The sequence below is a fragment of the Halyomorpha halys genome, unplaced genomic scaffold (assembly GCF_000696795.3).
Source record: "Halyomorpha halys isolate HHAL.00 unplaced genomic scaffold, Hhal_1.1 Scaffold1054.1, whole genome shotgun sequence".
NCBI classification, from domain to species: Eukaryota; Metazoa; Arthropoda; class Insecta; order Hemiptera; family Pentatomidae; genus Halyomorpha; species Halyomorpha halys.
Window position 1 is genome coordinate 98,525 of NW_027111400.1, and position 5,911 is coordinate 104,435.

A 5,911-nucleotide genomic window follows, 5' to 3' on the forward strand; every position below is an offset into this window, starting at 1 on the left:
AATATCAATATCATAGTACTTTAGGAGTAGTATCATATTTCAATATCAATATTAATTTTGCATCTGAAAATTTGTCCGAACAACTAGAAATCTATTTATTCTAGCAAAGATCAAGAAAACTACTGTTCCCTCTAAGATGAATGTCACAAACTACTTTATAGTACATTACACTAGCTTGAGTGCTGGCAGACATCTTTACATCTAATGTGTACTCTAATGTTTCCATGATATTTATTAAAATAAATTGATTTCTAATTGTTCGAACAAACTTTCATATGTAAAATTCATATTCATATTCAAGTATCATAAAAACTACTACACCTATGCAGTGATAGACCCATGAACGTTATAAACTACTGTATAGTACATTAAACTAGCTTTAATTTGACTCCTGTACATTTGTACGTCTAATGATTCCTGAGATAGTTTTTCATAAATAAAATCTGATTTTTTTTCTCCTCTTAGGCTCTTGGGCTATCAGTAATTAGCTGATAAAATGTTTTCAGTTCGTAATTTTCGGATTATAACAACTTTTTTAAATGCATTGATTGTCACATGATTGTTTATTTGTTGATTGAATCTGTTTTTAGCCGCAATCACTCGCAATAAAAGGCCCTGCCAATACGTGACACAATACGGTTATAAACACAGCTGATCGTCTCTATTTGTTCTCTGCTTATTTCAATGACTGCCGTAACCGCTCTTTCGCATTGGCTCTCTAAAAACAACTGCCAAGTATTCGTAAACAATTCTTAATGCTAGAGAACTGTTAGCGATAACAATAACAAATCTAAAAGGAGAAAGGCGCAAGAACATCAGACATCTTTCTTTGAGAGGGTAATAAATCTAGCCGACGAGAATCGATCCAGACAAAGGCCGCCGAATAGAAGAGAAGAAGCCCGGACTGGGGTTTGGCACGGGCGAAGGCTAGGCAGTCACTATTGTTAGCTCCCTTGCGTAGGGCATACCGTGCGTTTCTTCTTTCCCAATTAAAACCTCATCTCATTTGTACTCCTCAAAGTTAAATCTTACCTCTCACTTAAATCGATAATTTACTTTGTTAATCTTAAAAGGTAATATAACTTAAGCCGTGGTCGGTATCATCGGTGAATTTAGCGAAGTAAGTTATGGCCAATGACGACGATTCGAAATGGAACGATGAAGTGGATTGACTGGAGTGCTTGGAATAAACTCCATTTCATTTATAATAATTGTAGTGTACTGATAAAAAAAACATATTAAAAATTAACGGAACACAAATCCAACAATATTAAGTAATACAATTTAAGATTTTTGCGAAAACCCCTTTTTAATATCTTAATTTGCTAGCTTTTTTTTTTTTTTTATAAATGTTCCGGGGATCTTCCTTCGTATTTAGATTCAATAATACGGAATAAATCAACTATTTTATAAGAACAGTAGTTACATTGTCATTCTCATTTCTATACTTAAATCTATATTTCGTCTTAAATTAAAATATTTTATAATATACTCTGCTTAGAGTATTTTATTTTCACTATCATACGATACTGGCTAGACTCAGACCCCTAACTTAAATCTCTTTGAAGCCTTCTCTCTACTAATATTATTATGTTATTACTTAAGAAATTTCTTTGTTTTTTAAACTATGATAATTATTTATTTGTCTAATTTTTCATAAATATGTTACACTGAGGTCGGGAATCCCTTCCTCACTTTGACCCAATTGTATTTTTTGTGAGTTCATAAATATGTTACTGCAGTATCCATCATTTTTCGGGTTCTCAGGAGCAAGGAACTTTAAATTTGATGAGGCATCAAATGAAAGAAAATTTCATGGAGGAGTGACGAAACCCAATTTAAATTCTTAAATTCTTACTAGAACTTAAGTAAAGTATATTGAAAGAAATGGAGGTTTCAAAACCAAGACAGAGGTTATTCAGTGGATCGAGGTGGTTAAAAATGGGTTTTTAAAGGTTCTGATTGAACAAACTTTCATATGTAAAATTCGTATTCATATGGAAATATATCGTAAAATCCTCAATGCTCCTTACTTTGTCACAAATAAAATCATATATAAAGACCTTAATGTTTCCCATGTAACCGACTTAGCCCGAACCAGATATCACTCCTTCCATTATAAACCCTCTAACCACTCAAGCCCCCTAGTTTCAAATATTGCATCCTCTTCCATTCCTGACAATCCTCCGAGACGCCTGAAAAGAAGATGGCCACGAGACCAGCTAATGTAAAATGTCATTAGAGTGCTACCAATGGGTAGTTTCTCTACACGCCTGTAACACACCAATTTAACTTAGATCAGATTTATTAAATGTATTATAATGTACAGTTGTAAATAACAATAAATAAATATTTAAAAAAATATATGCAAATATAGTAAATGCTACTACCCCGTCGAAGATTAACGTTATACTCTACATTATAGCACATAAAAAAAACTTTAATTTGAGTTATAATAGACATCATTATAATAGACATCATTATAATAGGCATCATTATAATAGACATCATTATAATAGACATCTCTACGCCTCATGGTTCCTGAGATGCAGATTTCCAAAAATATATATCTATTCATTTTTCAGTAAATTTTTATGAACTGTTGCTTTTTTTGAATAATTTATTTATTGTTATTTACAACTGTATACATATGTACACATCAAGTAAATTTGCTATAAGTGATATGACATGATACAAACATGTGGAGAATCTACCCATTGATAGAACTTCTTAAAACATTTCTAAAGGAGAAGATCTTCTTTCCAGATGGCTAGGAGGATTATTAGGTAATGAAGGAGAAACCAGGTTAAAAACGAGTTGGTTTGGGTGGTTGGGAAGTTTATTATGGAAGGATTGGTGTCTGGTTCTGGCCAAATCGGCAACATATGGGACATTGAGGTCCTGATGGATGATTTTATTTGTGAGAAAGTAAGGGGCATTAAGGATTTTGGACTGTAAGGATTCGATTCGGGAGGAATTCGATGGTTTAGTGGAGCCCCATAATGCTGCCTTTTAAAAAGCTGTTTCTCGAAAACTATTGGACGTAAATAGCTCTATTAGGGCTCATATTTTAGAAAATTTACTCTACTTCAAATTATGTTATCCTTAAGTTTTCTAGTCTTGCTGGTGGTTTTAGATATATATAGCTCCGAATGAAAAATAATTTTTTTTAACATATTGATACAGCCTCCATTTTTGATTCCCCCTGCCTATACGTGGCAGACTCATCTATTTCGACTGGTATTTATAGATAATTTTTATTAAAGTTATAATAAATGCTTTGGGCTCTATTGGGGACTGTTAAGCTTGAACCTTACTCTAGCCTAGATCAGTGCATCATCTTTTGGCCTGTTCCAAACTCCCTTCCACATGCATCGGAGATTCTCTATTCAATGTTTTCCAACCTCTGGATATCTTCCAGAAGCCTAGCGATTCTTGTAGTCTGTGAGATTCTTGTCTTATTGAGGTCTCTATGGTCGATTTTGTGACAAAATAAGGAGCATTAAGGATAGTTGGAAGGATTGTATGTGGTAGGAATTCGATGTTTTTTAGTAGAACACCTAAGCTCAATTCTTTATTTCCAAATAGGCCTGATAATAATAACGCGATATCAGCGCCATATCTTGTGGTAGATTGGGATTATATATTTGTGCAGATAGTCCTCATAGGTAATGGATAGTGTTCGACGGGGATAACTGCTAAAGTAGTCCCAGAAGTCATTTTAATTTCAATCATAGAGATTCAAAACTGATTCCTCAAGAGCAATGTATGAAACAATTTGAAGCTATTTATAAACCAGAAGCCTAAATACCAAAGCCTGACGTACACAGTGAGCTCTACTAGCTATCGCAAAACATCAGTCCAACTAGATCTGGAAATATTTAAATAATTTATATTTTATGTTTAATTTATATTAGAATATATTTGTGTTGTGTGTTCTTAAAAACAAAAATTACATATTGGAAGAAAAAGAAGATAGTTGACCGTGTCAGGTGGATTATACTTCCTACTGTTATTATCTATTTTATTTTATTATATCACAGCTTTTTCGATGCTTCATGGTTTTTACTCATACGAAATTATTTTATTTTATCTACGTATTTGGATAAACTTTTTGTTTCTTTCACTATACTGCACCGTATATATTATGATATCTTATTCATTTGCCTGTTATAATATTAGACGTTTCCTATGGTGGGCTTCCCCTTTCCCTTCCTCGCCCTCAATAATCTTAAACCTTAAAGCAACAGCTACTCATCTTTATCTTTTTCGTCTTATCTCTTATTTTTATTATTTATTCTTATTCCTTCTGACTTGTTACCGCCCCTTACCTTTGCCACATTTACTTCATAGCTACATTTTTACCATGCTTGTTACAATTTCTAATAAGTATTGCCGTACTATTTGTTCCTCTAGTTCTACATGCTATATAATAATTCTATTACAGATGGCTATGCGTATTATTAATTAGATTCCTATTCATCTATATTTATATGTTCTTAGCTTAATTTGTCATTTTTGTATAACTTGTTTACTGTATAACTTGTTTACTGCATAACTTGTTTACTGTATAACATTACTGTATAACTTGTTTACTGTATAACATTACTGTATAACTTGGTTTACTGTATAACATTACTGTATAACTTGTTTACTGTATAACATTACTGTATAACTTGGTTACTGTATAACATTACTGTATAACTTGTTTACTGCCTTTGGAAAGGTATTATAATATTCTTGTCACATTTTAGGGATGGTTGTATCTTGTTTTAATTTAGCACTGCAGAGTAGGGCGAAACGTTAGTTGCCATTAATTTTTTTTTATTATTGGTACCTCTATCGATCGCCGAACGGACGGACCATTTTGCTGCCATCGAAAATGAAATATTCAATACGGGCATATGGCTTAGATATTAGAGCATCTTTTTCGATAAAATCGATTGCGCAGAAATTCCATTTTATATTATCGATTCTTCACATTTTTTTCAATCTTCTCGAAAAGGGTTCTAGCCTATTTTTGACTGAGCTCTGAATATCTTTGTGATATTTAATATCTGCTAGGTTTTATTCTCGTTGAAATGTTCTGACGAGGTTTAAATGCCGTATATTTTTAACAAAACCTCCTCAAACTTTAATTGTTTTATTTTGCAAGAACCAACCGACCCTCATTGTTAGGAGTAAAATGGATGAATATTAATTTTGGAAGAATTTGTTATTTTTAAAAAGGAGAAAACTGTTTTGAGATTGGATGTAGCTGAGAACAACCGATTTCATTCCTTAGTACAAAGATTTGTTATATTTAGTTAAACTGTTGTCTTCTAGGCAGGACAAAGTTGATAGTCGTTTTTTGCACCTCAAGAGACCCTTAGAAACAAATTTTTATAACTAGAATAAAAAAATAAATAAATATCGATCAAAATTTTTGAGTAAGTTCCTTTGATTTTGTTTTAAGGATTACTACTCTCAGTACCTTATAATATAAATATCAAATATATCATAATCAATAGTAATAAACATCGGTTGAATATATAATATAAAACTATTTGATAGATTTTTTGTGGTGTTATGACAATACTCAGATTTACTTAAGAACTTTCTCTTAGCTATATACAAAATATACAGTAAGGGAAATTATAGCCATCCTTAATAATAAAGACAGCTGTTTTGAAGTGTTAATTTTATAGTCAAGTAGAGTTTAGGGAAAGTGCCCGTGATGCCCACAATTCTTCTTTTTTTTCACTGCCACCGAAATAATCAGTCCTTCTGATCCCACGGTTTATATCAGTAATACATGAGGTCTAAATATAATATAAGTATATATCAGTAATATACGAGGTATAAATATAATAAAGGTATATATCAGTAATATACGAGGTATAAATATAATAAAGGTATATATCAGTAATAT